General features: G+C 54.1%; 1 protein-coding gene across 2 annotated transcripts in view; it reads right to left on the bottom strand.

Annotated features, from left to right (window-relative positions):
* Positions 1 to 9,264, bottom strand: part of WASF2 (WASP family member 2) — a 32,046-nt gene extending 22,782 nt beyond the window's left edge. Inside the window, exon 1 of one of the 2 annotated variants that reach the window (XM_063418768.1) lies at positions 9,141 to 9,264. The gene's annotated coding sequence lies outside the window, so the exon portion shown is untranslated. The remainder of the gene's footprint in view (positions 1 to 9,140) is intronic. The other variant, XM_063418769.1, reaches the window with a different exon arrangement.
* Positions 9,265 to 17,640: the final 8,376 nt, after the last annotated feature.

Genomic DNA, 17,640 nt, shown 5'->3' with positions numbered 1-17,640 from the left:
GTCCTAGAATGGTTTGGCTTGGAAAGAGCCTTAAAAACCACCTCATGCCACCCCCTGCCTTGGGCAGGGACACCTTCCACTGTCCCAGGCTGCTCCAAGCCCTGTCCAGCCTGGCCTTGGACACTGCCAGCGATGGGGCAGCCACAGCTGCTCTGGGCACCCTGTGCCAGGGCATCACCACCCTCACAGGGAAGGATTCCTGACCAGTTTCCCACCTAACCCTGCCCTCTGGCAGTGGGAAGCCATTCCCCCTTGTCCAAAGTCCCCCTTCAGCTCTCTTGGAGCCCCTTTGGCACTGGAATGGGCTTTAAGGTCTCCCTGGGGCCTTCCCCAGGCTGGACATTCCCAGCTCTCCCAGCCCGTCCCCAGAGCAGAGGGGCTCCAGCCTTGAAGAATCTCTGGACTTGCTCCAACAGGTCCACGTCCTTCCTGTGCTGAGCATCCCAGAGCAGGAGGCAGCACCAGAGGTCACCAGGGCACAACAGAGGGGCACAATTTTCCAAGCCTCAGTCTGTAACAGTGCCGAATTCACTTCAAAGGGTCTTGACTAGAAGAGATACAATGTAGGTGGGAAGACAAGCAGTGCTGCTGCCCAGAGCTCCCCGCGGAGGTCCTGCAGGAGCCTCTGGCTGCGGGAATGCCTGCGCAAAGCCCAGCCCCGCTGCCGGCGCGGCTGCCGAACCAAGCGGCGCTGCCTCCCTCCATCCCGGCCTGAATTCCTGCTAATGAGCGCAGCGGCTTTGCTTCCTCTGCTTCCCACCAGCCTCCCCAGCCGGAGGAAAGGCTTGTGTTTGACGCACTAACAAAGCCCAGCTCACAATACAGCAGCACATTCTCATTCCTGGGGAGCGCTCGGTAATTAATATGGAAAGAGAGGGTGTGCTTTTTTCCCCCTAAATGACTTATTCGTTAAGTTCGAGCATATTTTAACCTTCCTTTTCAGCAGATAAACTCTGTCTCATTTGCAGCTGAGCTCAGCCTTCCCTTCTTTGCCACACACTAAACTATTTTGATTAATGAAAGAGTAGGAACAAACCAGTTCCAAGTGTTTTCTATAGAGCTCAACTGCTCTTTCAGTTTCAACTCACGCCTAGATAATTATATCACAGCTCTGAGTGCCCCCACCCTTCTGCTGCACTTGGGGAATACTGGAAAGATAAGTCTTTTCTTAATTATTAAATGTAAATAGCTCATTAAATATAATCCAATTACTTTAATTGTAAGAAAAAGGAAGTAATTACAATATGTACATGTATTCTTGCCTGAACAGTTTTAATATCTTAAATGAATCTTTGCAGCATTAATATTTTAAGTCAACCTTTGACATGAGGGGGGAGAAAAAAAAAAAGATATTCACTCCCCGATATTTTCCAGAAGTGCTACATCTGCTGGGATTTTGGTCACAAAAAACAAGAGAACAGCCTTGAGCACCTAAATCAAAATGGTTTATAAACAGCATCTTAATAAAATCAAAATAATACACAGGCTTTCCATCGTGGAGGGAAAAAATAAATATATCAACACAATGCCACATGAAGAGCCTGAATATGCTTTTGGGATCTCAGGAGCCCAGCAAGATGGGCACTTCTGTGAACTCAGGAGAACAGGCAGGATCCCATCACACCAGTACCAAAAGCCATCTCATATCTGGGATTTTCCAGGCAGTTATTCCCCACACCTATGGTTTGCCCTGTTCAAGGGTAGGGAGAGGAACCAGGGCTGGGGGAGAAGGGGCCTGCTTCACATCTGGGATTACCCAGCTCCTCCATGGCAGTGTCCAGCTGATCCCACAGAAATGCTGAATGCAGCGTTTGTGTGTGCACAAGCCATCTGTGCAATGCACAGGCACGGCCCAGGATCCCAGGCTGCCATTTGGGATTTGCAGGCAGAGCTGCAGGAAGCTGTGAGGAGCAGTCCTCTGGTTTTGCTCAACAGCATGACAATCCCTGGACTCACTTTCTCCATCCCTGCAGCCAGCAGGACCGAACAACCTTCCAGCAGACTCCAGCAAGGCCCCACTTGTTTCGATCAGCCCCCCGGTCTGACAGAGCAGGGTCAGGTTTCAGTTTGGCTGTGGTGACAGATGTCTGTGAAATCTCCTTGGGACAGGCAGAAAAATATTCAGTTTAAACTGTAGCTGTTTCCAGTTTGCATGTTCTGAGCCCAGCAGTGATCTCACCTTATGTAATCTCCAGTGCTAACTCCAGGCTCTGGACCATCCAAAACTATTCAAGGGTGTTTGAAACCATAAAATCCCAAAATGGTTTGGCTTGGAAAGGGCCTTAAAAACCATCTCATGCCACCCCCTGCCTTGGGCAGGGACATCTTCCATTGTCCCAGGTTGCTCCAAGCCCTGTCCAGCCTGGCCTTGGACACTTTCACAGATGGGGCAGCCAGAGCTGCTCTGTGCAGCCTGTGCCAGGGCATCACCACCCCCAGGGAAGGATTTCTTCCCAAAATCTAACCTAAACCTGCTCTTTCAGTTTGAAGCCATTCCCCCTTCTACCATCCTCCAGGCCCTTGGCCAAAGTTCCTCTCCAGCTCTCCTGGAGCCCCTTTAGACTTTGGAAGGGGCTCTAAGGTCCCCCTGGGATCCTTCTCCTCTCCAGATGAGCACCCCAGCTCTCCCAGCCTGGCTCCAGAGCAGAGGGGCTGCAGCTCTCAGAGCATCTCCATGGCCTTCTCTGGACCTGCTCCAGCAGCCCCACATCCTTCTTGTGCTGGGGGCCCAGAGCTGGATGCAGTACACCAGGTATTGGAGTATAGGGGGAATCATCACTTTATTGATCTGATCTTTTCAGGAAAAGAGAGATTAGATTGTATTAGGGATGCTAAGGATGCAAGCCTTTATAGCCAAGCTTACCACAAGGTCTATAATAAGCTGCTTTATGGAAACCCCTCATGTGAAGCCAGCCCCTAGATGTAACCTCCTTGATACAATATTGAATTCTCAATAGCAACCAAAAGGCTATTTTGTATAAGTTAATTACAGCCGTTTTTAATTTAGCTTGCAGAAGGGAAGAGGCCAGCGATTTCATGCTGCCCTAGACAGAAGGTAAAGGTTTTCCACAAGCTGTGTTTATAGCTGTACGCTTTCCTCCAGCAAAGCACTGGCTCCCCAGCTGCTGGTATTGAAAGAACAGGATCTGGGTGTGTGCATGGTTCTCTCTCGCCTGGTTGGGTTTTTTTTGCAGCTGCAAGGCCAAACCCATATGAGTGCGTGTGTGCTTTTTCTTACGGTGACAAAGGCAGGGTGCCTGAAAGGGAACTCGCTTCCGCTCTGGCAAGCACTCAACCAACTATTTGCTGGGCTAAGGGGTGGTCGGGGAACTTTCACCCATCCATTCAGCCAAGGCCGCTATTCCCCCTCCCTCCCAATTAAATCCCATTTTTTGCACTCCATGCATGAACTGCAGCCACACCAATACATCAGATATTGTGGCTGATAGCCTCCTCTGAATGCCACTTAAAGCCCTCCAGTGCGGAGCTCTCTGAAAGCAAAGCATCGTTCATTCTTTGAGCGACAGAAGGAGACTTTTGCTATAGAGAGACCTAAAGTAAGACTCTAAAGTAGTAGGAAAAGGGCATCCAGAGAAAGAGGAAATGAGAAATTAAAACCACATTCAATCTTATTAGTGGTAATACAATAGGTCAACAAGAATACTTTGCACAACTCCACAGCATGGGAACAATTTATGCAGAGCTCAGAGCAGTGACACCAGCGAGTTTCATGTTTACCAAAACCAGCAAATTTTGTCAGCACTATTTTAAAGTGCCCAGCTGGGAGGGGAGAGGGCTGTGAAGGGGGATAGTGCCTCCATGCCTTGCAGCAGAGTACACGTAGGAGAGGAGAATGTGAGGAATACTCCCGCTCCTCTTTTTCCATCTGAAACATTTTCTCTCTCAAGGGACTTCCAGCATCTTATGAGCACAGCCTCTTTGAAGTGCTGCAAAGTGGCACTGCTCATCATTTCAGTAATGATAGTAAATAAGCTCCAGTATTTTGTTGATCCTTTTCCTTTTGCTTTACCAACAAAAGGTCAGAGTCATTAGCCTAGTTTGATGAGCAGGGAGAAATGGAGGCTTGGAAAGAGGCAGGTCACTCTAGAACATGGGGAGCACCAGTGAATGAAGACAAGTCACAGGACTTTGGAACAGCCATGCTGGGTCAGCCAGCCTCCAGATACCCATGTACTCTCTCTACCATGGCCAGGTACCAGATGCAGCAAGAGAAGAGCACGGGAACAAGGCAAGCACAGAGTAAGAGCTCTCCCTGCTTTTCCATGCTGAAGCACCCCATGGCACCTTAAGACCATGTGGAAATAAGCAGTATCATTTAACTGTCCTTCATGGATTTCACTTACATAAACAGATCTGATCAGCTCCTTAACTCATCTGAACAGTGTATCCATGAGATCCTGGGGCAACAAATCCCATGTTTATCATGTTAGGTGAAAAGACACTTCCTTTTATGCCCTTCACTACACAATTAGGGGATTTTAATCTCAAATCTATTTATGGATTTGCTTTACAAAGGAATTGTCCAAATAAATTCATCACCATTCATAAAAAACAAGCCCCTTCCAAGCAGAGGGTTCACAGGCTGCATCTTCAAGGCCAGGCTGGACAGGCCTTGAAGCAAGCTGCCTATGGAAGCTGTCCCTGCCCATGGCACAGGAATGAGATGAGCTTTAAGGTCCCTTCCAACCCAAATTGTTTTGGGATCTAAGAGCAAAGACAAGAGAATATCTCAGTTCTTATGGAGCACTTTCAGTATAAACCAAACTAATAACTCATGCCTTAGGTTTGATTTACAGCAGCAGTGAGAACAAACCGTATTTAGTGGTCAGCTCTGTGCCTGACCCATTCTGGACTGTGCACTGCTTCCAACAGTAATGCAGGAGAACCCAAACCTCACAAACAAGTCACCAGTGACCTGTGAACAGCTCACCTGAAGCAGTAACACAGCAACAGCCTCCCAGGCAGAACTTCCAGCCCTCAAGAACCAACGCCAACTACTGCTGCCTCGCAGGCATCTCCTGCCTCCTCTCTCAGCATCACAGCATCCCTTAAAGCACCACTTCTCCCCAGGAAGAGTCTGGGACACTGCAGTGGAAGGGGACAGAGAAGGCACTGAAGGAACAGAGCAGGTCACCACTGACCCACTTGTGAGAGATCCATTGAGCTGCCTGGTGCTTTAAACTCCTTCATCAAAGCCCCTGGCAGATGCACACTTCAGTTATCTGAGCTCCACCACTTCTCCAGTAGCAACCTAACACCAGAGAGCTTTCCCACAATTTCAGGAATTAGGGTAGGATCTAGATGAACTATTTCTCAGGCCCATTACTGTGGGGAAGGAGCTGGGATGGAGAATATGATTAACAGCTCACACTACTTGCTCAAGGAAATAAGGTGGAAGTTCACATTTAAGTTCTTCTGGGAAGGGACCTCCCCTCCTACTGCCTCTCAGGCAGGGAAAAGAAAAGCCTGCAGACCTTCAGATGGAAAAAGAAATGTCATATAAAAGAGAATTAGGCCTGAATCCGATCACCTTTTACCAAGCCCTTCTTTCACAATGAAGCCTGATCTGCCTCCCGTCCTCAAAAAAGAGCCAACACGTCTTTTTATTACACAGAGTTGCAAAAATACAAAAGGAAGTAAATGTCACCAGGATGGTTCTGTTCTGAGCAGTCATTTGCTTATTACCCAGAAGCCATTGCCACACGCCTTTTTTAATCCTGTGTTTATAAATACCTAAAGTATTTAAATAAATGTTAATCTGTGGTAACTAAGGCCCTGATCTCACAAATATTTATCCTTGCACAGTGAGAATAAACACTCAAATACACAAATTTCTTACTAGAGATCCCATTTCAGCCAGAGTGTTGTTGAAAACAGTAACACACCAGAAGACAGGGTGGGAAAATAGCTTTTTGCCTTCCTGGGTTTTCACAGCGTGTCACTTTTGGGTTGTTTCCTGTGCACTTGTTGTAGAAACTGTACAAAGGAGCAAGGGCAGAGCTGAGCCACCGGACAGGGCCCGTTGTGGCTGCTGGAACCCTCAGAAGGAGCTTTTGGCGGTGTTTTTTCCTGGTGTCCCATTCTGCATGAGGACAGCAGGAACTTTATCCACAGCACATGTGAACACAATCGCTATTCAATCCCTTTCCTGGTTTGTGACTGACTCATGAGCAACGTATTTTGCTCAGCTGAATGACCAAGGGCTCAGTATTATCAAATCAAGCAGAGGCAAACCCAAAACCTTGCATTTAAAGTAACTGAACATTTTGAGTCCAGAAAACTCAGAGAGAAACTATCTAGAAGGATTAAAGTCAAGTCTTAACACTGGCTGAAATCGTCTTTATTAGCATCTGTCACAGAAAACTTGAATTTTTGAAAAACATTAATTCTACCAACCTTTGTTCTTCTATCACCACAAAAATATAAAAAAATAAACCCAGGAGAGGGATTTCTTGCTGTAACTTAATGCACATGAGGCAATCACTGAAGTTTTAACCCCTCCACCCACACACAGTGATTATCTAACCTTGGTGAATGAAATCAACTTTTCCTAGACCAGCCCTGAAGAATGAGATATATTCAAAGCACGCTGAGAAACTGGGTTGGGACTGATCAGAAGGGTTGTATTCCTTGTCATGAATCACTGTCTGCAAATACCTTCTGAGTTGTAACTCACAAAAATACACCATTTCTGTGTGGTATGTCACATTAGTCATAGGGAAACCAGTTTTATTCTGGCATGAGCCCTCAGAAAGGTTTTATTTCTTTAAATTAAAACAATGGAATTTGGGACATTTACTTTTTGACCTCATTACCAGACAAGACAAAAAAATATCACAGTTCTTTTCAGAACCGGTGGAAAATATATAGTTTAGGGAAAATTTTACCCAGAGTTCACCCCTGGAATTTTATCCTATTACAATCCACACTTAAAAAGCACAGCAAGGCCTCACCTTATGTGAGGTGGGCTACAAGGGAGCTGCTCTACCCACTCCTCCCGGCTTTAAATTGTGTAGAAATCAAGGCTTTGGAAGGTAAATCCCAGAAAGTCTGATCCCACCATCACCAACACACCCAGGGATAACAGTGACAACTGCAGCTTGAGCCAAGATCAGTGTCAGGCGGCTCTTGCAAGCTCAGGTCACGCTCTGTCACTCAAACTTCACGTTTTGAAGCACATTCCTTAAAAAAGAAATAAAACCCCCAAGTGCCCAGAACTTTGTGCCTGGTGTGCTCTACCCCACTGCTGGGATAACGCTCCTGCTTGGCTCTGGACACAAGGAGATTCAAAGCCACTCTCTGGACATGCTGGCTGTGCTCTCATGGGGAGATGTTGGCTCTGGTTTAGTTTTAACTCAGTTTGGGATTAAACTACGAGTCATTTTCTAAGGCAAAACCCACTCAAGGTCAGGAAGGGACAAATCAGAACGAAAAGTGTTGCAACGCAGCGATTTGAATTCCTGCAGTGTTTAGCAGCAATTGATTCTGCAGATGTTGAAAATGGGTGGAAAACATAACTACTGTCCTTCCTCATGTGACCGAGTGCACAAGACTCGGTACTTCCCATAGAGCGGGACTTCCCAGGTCTGTGGAAGGTGTCCCTGCCCACGGCAGGGGTGGAATGAGGGTCTTCAAGGTCCTTTCCAATCCAAACCATCCCATGATTCTATAAAAGCGATATTTTTGCATCAGTTTTGTCTCAGGGAAGAACATCTGTACCCCCCAACTGACTTCCAACATCTTTTAATTTCAACTTCTCCCTCTCACGAGTCTTCAGGAAGGATACAAAAGTGTGAGGGTTACAGAGGGCTCCATCAATTATGACTCTGCCTGCAGCTGATGTATTTAGCAGAAGTTTTTTAATCATTATTAATAGAATTTCACATCCACCAACATCTGCAGTGCTGAAAGATTCAAGACATTCCGTGTTTCCCAGTGCTGAACTCCCAGCATTAGCACATCCCTCAGCCCCACCAGTGCTCTGACCTATGGAGAGGTGCCCATTTCTGTTGCTGCTTCTAAAGAAACCAAAACAGCAAGGCCAAATGTGAAATTCTGACAGGAAAATAAAAAGCCCTACCATAGGAAGGTCCTTGAAGCCAAGTGACAGCTAACAGGGAGAAGCTGCAATCCTCACCTCTCTCCAGACAACATGTATCCCAAAGTAACCCAAACACTAACCTAAACACTAGTGAGGTACAACCAAAAGGACATTCCCTAATAACTTCTTTCTTCTCTAGAAGAAATACGGTTTGAGGCCACCAGGAGGTCAGTGCACTAAACCGAACTATCCAACCATACCCCAAGCCTTTCTCCAGGGAAAAAACCCAAACATTCCCCTAAGAACACTACAGCACCCACAGGGGGTCGCATCAAGTAGTTCCAGATGTTACATGCTGTGGATGGTTCATAGACAAGGGGGTGACACACATACTCAAAAGTGTTCCCAGACAGATCGAGGGGTGCACCCAGGAGTGGGGCTGGAACACAGGCAGGACAGAGAGGCTTCCTTCAATGAGGGCACCCAGCTCCCACCCAGACAGACTGTGGACATGTTTTCACAAACCCCAATGTCAAACTCGGCCAGCAAATGTCTGGAAAGTGAGGGTCCCCCTCTGGTCCCCCAGCAGAGCCCCCCTGCTCCCCCCTCAAAGGGACCCTGCAGCACCCTCCTGTTTCCTGAGTCCCCCAGCGTTCCCCGCTATGCCAGACCTCCGGGCCAACCCCAGGACAGCAGACACCGGCCAGGCCTCGGGAGAGCCCCAAGGCGACATTTCCTTCACCCAGCACGGGGCTCTGGCATCGCCGCCCCTGCACCCAATTCCCCACAGGCCAGCCCGGCCCGGGCACACACCCCGCACCAAACCGCGGCCTCCGGGAGGGGCTGGGGAAGTGTCAGGCCGGGGATGGAACCCCAGACCGGGACAGACCCCCCAAAACCCCCGCCCAGGACCACAGCAGAAGCGGCTCACTATGTGGCAGGAAACGCCGCCCGCCTCCAACTCCACACTCACTATTTGGCAAGGGCCTTGCGGCCCACTCCAGTGCCTCTGCCTCTTTCCCCCGGGAAGAGACAGCCCGATGGGTTGAGGAGGCCCGCTCGCCCCTCTCGCACTCACCCTGTCCGCGGCTGTCCCCTCCGCTCCCCTGGTCTCACTACCACCAGGGCGGGCCGGCCCGCCCGTCCGCCATTCCACGACTCCCCCTCCCTGCCCTGGCGGACCCTCGCCCCGCCTCCCCCGGCAGCCGGGCCGCCGCGCCATTGGCTGCCCGCCAGCAGATGCTGCCGCGCCATTGGCTGCGGCTCCCTGCCCATCAAAGCCGCCATACGCCACTTTCGTACGGAACTGGCGCAGCGGAAGAACCGCACCCAATCCGGCCGCGCAAAGAGAGTAAATAAGGGGGAGTGTACCATGAGGGGAGATAGACGGGGAAACCTGGACTGGCTGTGGACAGATTACAGGGACAGAGGGGAGAATCGCGCCACCAGTCACAATTAAGACATCTTAAAAATACTTGTGTTTGTTTATGAAAGCCAGAACTTGATATTCTTCCAAGTGGCATTGGAGGAAATGGGTCTCTGTCACTTCCGCACCTCCCCCGGAGGGCTCCGCTTTGGTGTTGCCTTTCGCCTCTATGGTCTCCCGCCCGGGGAGGAAAGTTCCACCTGGGGGAGCGGGGGTGTCAAACCAGGGCGGGGCGGGCGTGTGGGATTCGGGATCGGGAGTTGCGGTCTGGGGTTTGGGGTCGGGCCTGGGAGTTACGGGACAAGGCGTGTGGGGTGGGGGTTAGGGGACAGGACTGCCGGAGAAGGGCTGGAGGGATGGGGGCCTTGGAGAGAGGCGGGGGATGGCAGTGGGGCAGGGACAGTGCTGGGCTGGCCACAGCTGCCGGTGCTGCCGCAGCTCCCGGACCCCAGCCCCGGGCCACCTGCAGCCCCTGCTGAGCAGGGTGTCCCCGAGCAGGGTCCCGTCACGGGATCCCCGAGCTGGGCCATGGGGACAGCCCTCGCCCTCCCGGCTGGCCACGCAGAGGCGATGGCCGCTGGAATCCTCCGGGTGATGCTGACTTCGGCTCCCACGTGGATTTCTCCCCATGACTTGATGAAGCTGGGAACGGAGTCAGGGATTAAAGGAGCCTGGAGTAGCGAATAGAGCTGTTGGGGACGAGGGGACGCTGTCCTGCATCCCAGTCCCACAGGGACATGGCAGCTCACGGGGTCACACCAGGCCATTTTCCTGCCCAGTCTCCAGCACAGCACAGAAGCAGAGTCCTGGCATGCCTTGGGTTGGAAGGGATATTAAAGCTCATCTTAAAACTCGTGGGCAGGGACACTTTTGACTAGAGCAGGTTGCTGCAAGCCCTGTCCAGTGTGGCATTGAGCACTTCCAGTTCCATCCTGCAACTCATCGTGGTCCTCGGCAGAGCCGGGCTGATGCAAATGCCCTCCAGAAACTGCAGGAGCAGAGATCTGATGAAAAATTCCACCGCATGGCATGCCATGTTTCTGCTGGTGCACCTGGATATTAAATCCTCCCTCCCTGCCGGATGATCAAACCAAGCCTGTGGGCTTGATGGGGAAGAGGGAGCGGGATGAAGGGCACTGGCACAGACATCCATCTCTTCCCTGCTCTGTGCTTCTGCTGTAAACCAAACCACAGGGAGTAAATCACCGGCGCTCCCGCCAGGAAGCAAACAAATCCATGTCGGAGCCGTGATGGCAGAGCCAGCATCCCAGGGTCACTGGGGTGTCTGTGCCTCCTCTGCCCTGTGACACCGGCTGTGCCTGCCCCAGGCGGCTCTTTGGCACTGCTGCCATCCCTCAGGATCCTGCTGGGAGAGATGGACACACAGACATACTGAAACAGCCATTTCTTGCCTGTTTTTTGCATCACTTTCCTCCGTGAGTCCCGCCTCTGTAGGATGGTCAGCACTTCCTGGTGCTCCCTGCTGCCCTGTGCTGCATCTTGGCAGGATGAAATGGGACACACGGGATGGATGGGGTGCCCAGGGCCTGGGGTGCACGTGGTACCTGGGATTCACAGGACACAGGGGATGTCCAGGGATCCCCACCTGGGATGCAGTGGGGCACAAGGGATGGATGGGGTACATGGGACACTGCCCCAGTACCCCCGTGCTGCCCTAGCACCCCCAGTTCTCACCTGTGGGTGTACCAGGGGCTGAGGTGCTGCTGGAGGCCGCTCAGCTCCGTGTTTTCCAAGCTGCCAGCAAGCCGTTCCCTTGAAGAAGATCTGCCTCTATCTCAAGGTGTCACAGCCTCAAGGGACCTACCTAATCTGTATCTGCACTGCAACCTTTATCTCTCCTGCTCTGTTTATAGCTGCTGAATAAAACCTGCTAAACTGCAGGATGCAGCTCCCTCCCTGCTGCTGTGCCCCAGACACTTTTTCCCTGGTGCTCTTGTCTGCCAGGTGCTTTCCTGTGTTCTGCTGGAGGTAAATGATGCTCCAGGGGATGGGGAAGGGCAGCCAGGCTGCTCCTGCCTCCCACCTCCCTCCCAGGTGGGCTCCAGCCATGTCCAAGCTCTTGATAACCCCAGACAGACCCTGGCACATATCAGTGCCTCATCCCAGTCCTGATTCCCTTGGCCTGGGCTTGGGATTCCGCTGAAAACCAGGTGGGATCCAGCAGGTCCAGCCTCATCCTTTCTCTGCGTGCTTCGGGGATTGGGAAAGGGGACATTTTCCACGGGAGGGAGGAGATGGCAGCTTGTTGAAGCCTTGGATTTCTCTTCCCTGGCCAATTGCCCCTATCCCAGCAGGCACAGCTGCATCCCTGCTCCCTGCGGGAAAGGAGCCAGGGCTGTCAGCACCAGAGCTGTGAGGATGCTTTGGAAACATCCTCTGAAGGCTTCTCCCGCGTCCCTGATTCCCATGGACCTGGGATGCACAAGGACACCTGGGATACCGGGGTTGGAACAGGGCTGACATGACGGACAGGGTACTTGGGATGCAGAGAACACCTGGGATGCACAGGGTGCCTTGGATGCACGGAATGAGCAGGATGAAATGATGCACACGGGGTGGATGGGCTGCCCAGGGTGCCTGGGATGCAAGGACACACGGGGTACCCGTGTACACCTGGGCTGCCTGGCTGCAGGGGAGCACACGGGATGGAAGGGGTGCACGGGTACCCGGGGATGGGCAGGATGTGTGGGGTGCCCGGGGTGTCCGGGATGCACGGGAGGTGCCCGGTGCGGCGGTGCCAGCGTGGCGCGGGCAGTGGCTGTGCCGCTGACATTTACTAATCAGCTCTCACCCAGCGCACACCCGCTCCCTTCTCTTGCTGTCTTGTCTCCATGGAGACTCCGCAACCTTTGCTCACTCGTTAATGGTATCTCAGCAAAAGAAACTCCAACGCCACCCAGCCTTCCCCTCCCGGCCCCGGGAGAAATCCTCGCCTCTCACCTCCATCCCCATCCCCTCCTGCCGCTGGGGATAAAAGGGACGAGTCCTTGTTAGCGAAGGACCCCGCCACGGGGGCAAGTTCTGATGGTGGCGCAGGGAGGAGGGAGAGCCACCATCATCCTCCTCGCCGCCAAAAAAACAAGGCCGGGGGATTTTATTGCTGTGGCAGCAAGGACAGGCTCCATCCATGCGGGATTCCAGCCAGCAGCCCCTTTCCTGGCTGATTTATTGAGCCACGAGGCTTGGCACGTGGTTCTGCCTGGGTTTCTGTGTTCCCCCTTCCCAAACACCCACCCCGACATCCACGAAGCCACCCCAAAACCATCCAAAGGGAGTGGCTGGTGCTGGGAACATGCTCTGTCCCTGGTGTCCTGCTCTCACTGATTCTGTTTTCAAATTAACATGGGAAAGATGCCCATTACCTGCTTCCAGATAATGACTATGATTAGGCAGAGCTCTGCTGCCAGCCGAGATCTGAAGGATTTCTGTGCTCTCCAGCAGCGCTTTGCCAGTGCAAAAACAAGAGCAATAAAGTGTAAATAAAAGACTAAAGGAAATGGTGGGTCCATCAGCGGACGGGTGTGTGGAAGGGGCTCTAATGATGGCCTCTCTGCGGTGGGGTGGTGGCTTCAGCCTTGCTCCAGACATGGGGAAAATCGGAGAGGGGCTGTCCTAGTGCCTGAACCCCATGTGTGAACCTGGCTCAGTCCCTGCTTGCTGGGAACTGGGGGTTTGGGGGAGGAAAATTTAAGATGTGCGTGTTCTGGGCTGTTCTGTGGGGGGACTCCTGGCCCTGCAGATAGAGATGGGGCTTAAAGAGGGGGGAAGAAATAGCTGGATCTCCTGAGATGACTGCACCAGTTCCCAGAGCACCCAGGGTGGTCCCACACCTCCTCAGCCTTGTGGTGTGACGCTCCTGCCAAGGAGCAGGACAAAGGTGCCTCCTCTGTGCCAGGTGACCAGGGGCATCTCCATCCCCAGGCCACCAGAGGCCCCTGGGCAGGGGATGCTCAGGATGGGCAGGGAGCAGCACAGGACCCGTCAGGGCTGAGCTTTTCCCCATCCTCTGGGGATGCTGGGATCTCATCCTCATGCCACTGCTGAGGGAGGCACAAATCCCCTGCCGGTGTTGCCAAGCTGAGCTCCAGCTCCCTCTGAGCCTGCCAAGAGCCCCCCAAAATGTCCCAGATCCCCCCACCATGGCCAGAGGAGATGGAAAACCTTGGCCATGGCCATGAGCTCACCCTCACTGAGAGCCTTTGAGGTGGCTGTCATCATCCCCGGGGCAGAGCGCCCCTCCTGCCTGGCCCTGCTCTGACCCGTGGGGATGATCTCCCAGGATGGGTGTCACCCTGCCTGGATGAGGGGGATGATCCTCATAGTCCTGGGGGAAGCTGGAGGGAGCTGCCATTCCCTCTGACAACTGCTTTGGGCAGTAACTGGCATGTCCAAAATCTGGTCCCATGTGTGGCTCACAGGCAAGGCAGATCCCTGGGGACCCCATGACCTCATGTCACCCCACTGGGCTCCCACTGCCAGTGGGATGGGCACAGGGGAGCCCATCCTGGCTGGTCAGAGGCAGGAAGCTAATCTGGACTCTGATTAGGCAGAGTTCCCAGCAATGGAGGTTTCTTCTTTTTTCCTCCCCCCCTCAGTGATAACAAATAATAATATAATCCCCTTAATCCCTCCCCGAGGAGCCGGCGTGCACTCCCGGCCGGGAAGCACCGTGCTTCTGCCGCTGCTGATAACTCACACCCAGGGCCCCCAGAAAAACAAATGCTTTGGCTCACACGTTGTCCCCCAAAACTCCATGTGCTGCCCTGCAGCTCCCTCTCTCAACATCCCCAGACCCTCCCATCCAGCCCCACTGCCATCCTGGGGGGATCCAGCGTCACTCCTGGTTCCTTCCCTTTGGTGAGGCCATCATGACCCTGCAGAGCCCCCAAACTCAGCCAAAGGGGGCCCATTCAAGACCCCCGTGGAGGCTCTGTCTTCTCAGCTCCTATTTCCTCTGCAGCAGGGAAGTGGCAAAGTCCCAGGGAGCTTAGTACCCCAGGTGCCCCTGCGCCTTCTGCTGCCCAGGGACAGTGCCATGGGTGACCCCCCTGCACCCTCCTTGTCCCCCAGGGAGACACCCTGGGCGGTCCTGCAGCCACCCAAGACACCCCAGCGGAGCCACAGTGCTTTGTTTTAGGGATGTTGGTGTGGGGAGCATCACCTCCTGCCCCAGCTGAGTCCCCAGGGGTGCTGGCACGGATCCTGCACCTCCCACCCATCCCTGGGGTGCTGGGAAGGAACCCGTGCATCCAGCTACCAAATCCCCCTCCCTTCCCGGGGACCCCAGGCTGCTATTTCCCCCCTGGTGCCGAGCCCTCCCTCCATCGCCATCCAGCAAATATTAATAACAACCCTGCAACCGCCTGTGCTTTTATTCCCTGGCTTTGCTGGCCCTGGCTCTGCTGAGCTCAGCTCCTCTGGCTCCAAAATGCCTTTTAAAATTACCGGAGAGTGGAGACCCCTGCCCCCGGCTGCCCCCTCCTCCCTGGCACCCACCCTGGGGCCAGCAGCACCCATGTGCCATGTGGGGAGCTGGGTGCCATCCGCCCCCCTTATTTAAGAGGCGCCAGGCTGGGCTTGATTAAAACCCAAGCGAAAGCCAGAGCCAGGGCAGAGAGGGGGATTAGATCGCTCCGGGGAATGTTAATGGACTCCAGAGCTTTCTGCCCGGCTGGCGGCTGGGATGAATCCAGCCCTGGATGGAGAGGCGGGTGCAGTGAGTGCGTCAGGGCTCAGCTGGACCCTGGAGCACATGGCAGAGCGGAAGGAGGATGGGGGAGACAGGCACACGGGGGGTTGGAAGCATCATCCAAGGCCCTGGCCGTTCCTCTGGGAAAAGCAGGGGTGGTCTGGAGCTCCAGCTGGGCTCTGCCGCCCCCACTGCTGGTGCAGGGGCCGGTCCTGCGGCGGGACTGTGGCACAGCACGGGCTGCCCATGGCACGGTGGCACCACCGTCACCCACGTCCCCCCGCTGTCCTGGGCTGGGGGACAAGAACCGTCTGGGATGACACCAGCCGTGGGGGGCTTCAGTGGGGCCGAAGGGGCTGTTTCCTGGGGTGCTGCTTGTGGGAAGGGCGGGTGCGGGGGCACGGGTGCCGCTGTTGGGGTGCCCGTGCCCCCGACACGGAGCTGTTCCCCACCCGGCTGTGCTGGATTGCAGGTCTGACGTGGGAAATCGCCTCCCTCCCTCGTTAGCTGTGATTAGCATGTCAAGTGGTTGAAGTTGGTGGGTATAAAGGATGCGAGCGAAGAATAATGGCTTCAATTTTCTTCGCGGCACAGCCATTAATTTGAAGGAGAAGGGGGTGTCCAAACCTCCCGGCAGCTCCCGGCGGATCCGCCGGCCCCAGCACTGCGGGGTGAGGGCGGCTCCTGCTGCTGCCCTGCCTGGGCTGGGGGACACGACCCTGACGGAGAGCCTGGCACCGACACAGGCATCCCATGTGCCTCCTGTGCCACGCTGATGGTGCACATGGATGTGCAACATGTGTGCATCCATGCACACCATCCTGTGCCCCGGCACCTGCTCCAGGGAATGAGGAATTCCCCCGGCTTCAGCCCCAGGTGATGGGCAGGAGTGGAAGGCAGGAGCAGGAGGGCAAATTCCTGCTGAGTTTCCAAAGGGATGGGAAAAAGTGGAAATGGAGGCAGAGCTGCCTTTGCCAGGTGTGTGCTGGATCCTGGCACAGCCCTCTGAGCATCCTGACATCCGTCTTCCCCATGGATTGAGTGGCCAGTGCTCTGGCTCCCTGCTGGCCCAGCCTTGGACCCCTCTGACGTGGAGCATCCCTCATCCCACGGTCCTGCAGCATCCCTGGTCTCCAAGCTCCAGCATCCTGAGAGGCCAGAACCCTCCTCCCAGCAGAGCTGCTTAATTAAAATCATCATTTCCATCCTGAAGTACAGCCAGGCACCAGGACCTGGCTCACCCCACATCCCTGTGCACCACGTGGCCATGCTGGACTCACCATGGGTGCTCCCAAAAACCTTAAAAAAATCCATGCTAAACAAATAAAAACATAGCAAACCAACCATTTCCCCCCTAAATTTTGAGCTTTTTCCTCCTTTCCCCCAATAAACCCAGGTGATGCTGGGCTGTGCTGATCAATCCCCAACAATCACCCCGAGGTTGGGTGCGGGGGTCCTGTGAGCCCACCTGGGTGCTCAGAGTGCCCCTCGCCCCCTATAAGGGGGGAGCTGCATTGGACTGGGCTCCTCCCAGCTGGGGGGAGCTTTGTTGCTCCCCCAGCCCAGCAAAGAGGGGGTCCCTCAGCATCCCCCCACCCCCTTAAGCATCTCCGCGGGCTGCGGTGGCGCTGGCAGCCCCGGCACCCCCGCTCTCCCCAGCCATCAGTATGCGCCGTGTGTTCCTCTCCATAGCAACCCCCCTGCTCCGCCCGGCCCCCCCAAAGCCTCCCCTGCCGCAGCCCTGACCCCGCCGGCATCGCTCACCTCTCCCACCCACAGGTAGCTGCGGCCCCCACCCCGCGACCCCCCCTCTCCTCGCCCGGAGGACGCTGCCACCTTCATCCTCCCAGGCTGGAAGTTGGTGGATTTCTGAATTTATTTGTTTTGTCCTTATTTTCCTCCTTTTTTTGCTCCTTTCTGGCGGTGATGCTTCTCCCATCCATCACTGGGGAGTCGCCTGTATTCCCGTGGCCCCTTCCCCCCTCAGTGGTGCCAGGGAGGGGTGGGCACATCTCCTGCCTGCAAAGCCCCCGTGGGTCCCCAAAGTGCCACCAGGCCCGCTGGCGCTGTCCCCCGGGCCCCCAGTGCCACCCATCCCCAGGGGCGCAGCAGTGGGGGCCCCTCGGGTCACACTGCATCGGATTTGTACCAAAATTCAGCTTTCTTGATGCAATTCCCACCTTAAGCCAGATCCTGGCATCCCCCCTCAATCCAGGGAGGGTCAACATCCCTCCAACACCCGCCCCCAGCACAGCCAGGCCGTGCTCCCCCAAAAAAGAGAAGCAAGAAAGCAGCGGGCATCGCTCAATATATAGGTTTCTTTTTAATATAAAAAAAGTGCCTATTAAAAATTCCTTCCTAAATAACACAAAAAGACCGTTTGAGGGGCAAAGCGGGGGCCGTGGGGGCTCACGGGGGGCCCCTCTGGCCAGGGCAGCACAA

Source organism: Prinia subflava, chromosome 24 (assembly GCF_021018805.1).
Source record: "Prinia subflava isolate CZ2003 ecotype Zambia chromosome 24, Cam_Psub_1.2, whole genome shotgun sequence".
NCBI lineage: Eukaryota > Metazoa > Chordata > Aves > Passeriformes > Cisticolidae > Prinia > Prinia subflava.
Note: the sequence above shows the minus strand (reverse complement) of the source record. Positions and strands in the feature narration are given on the sequence as shown.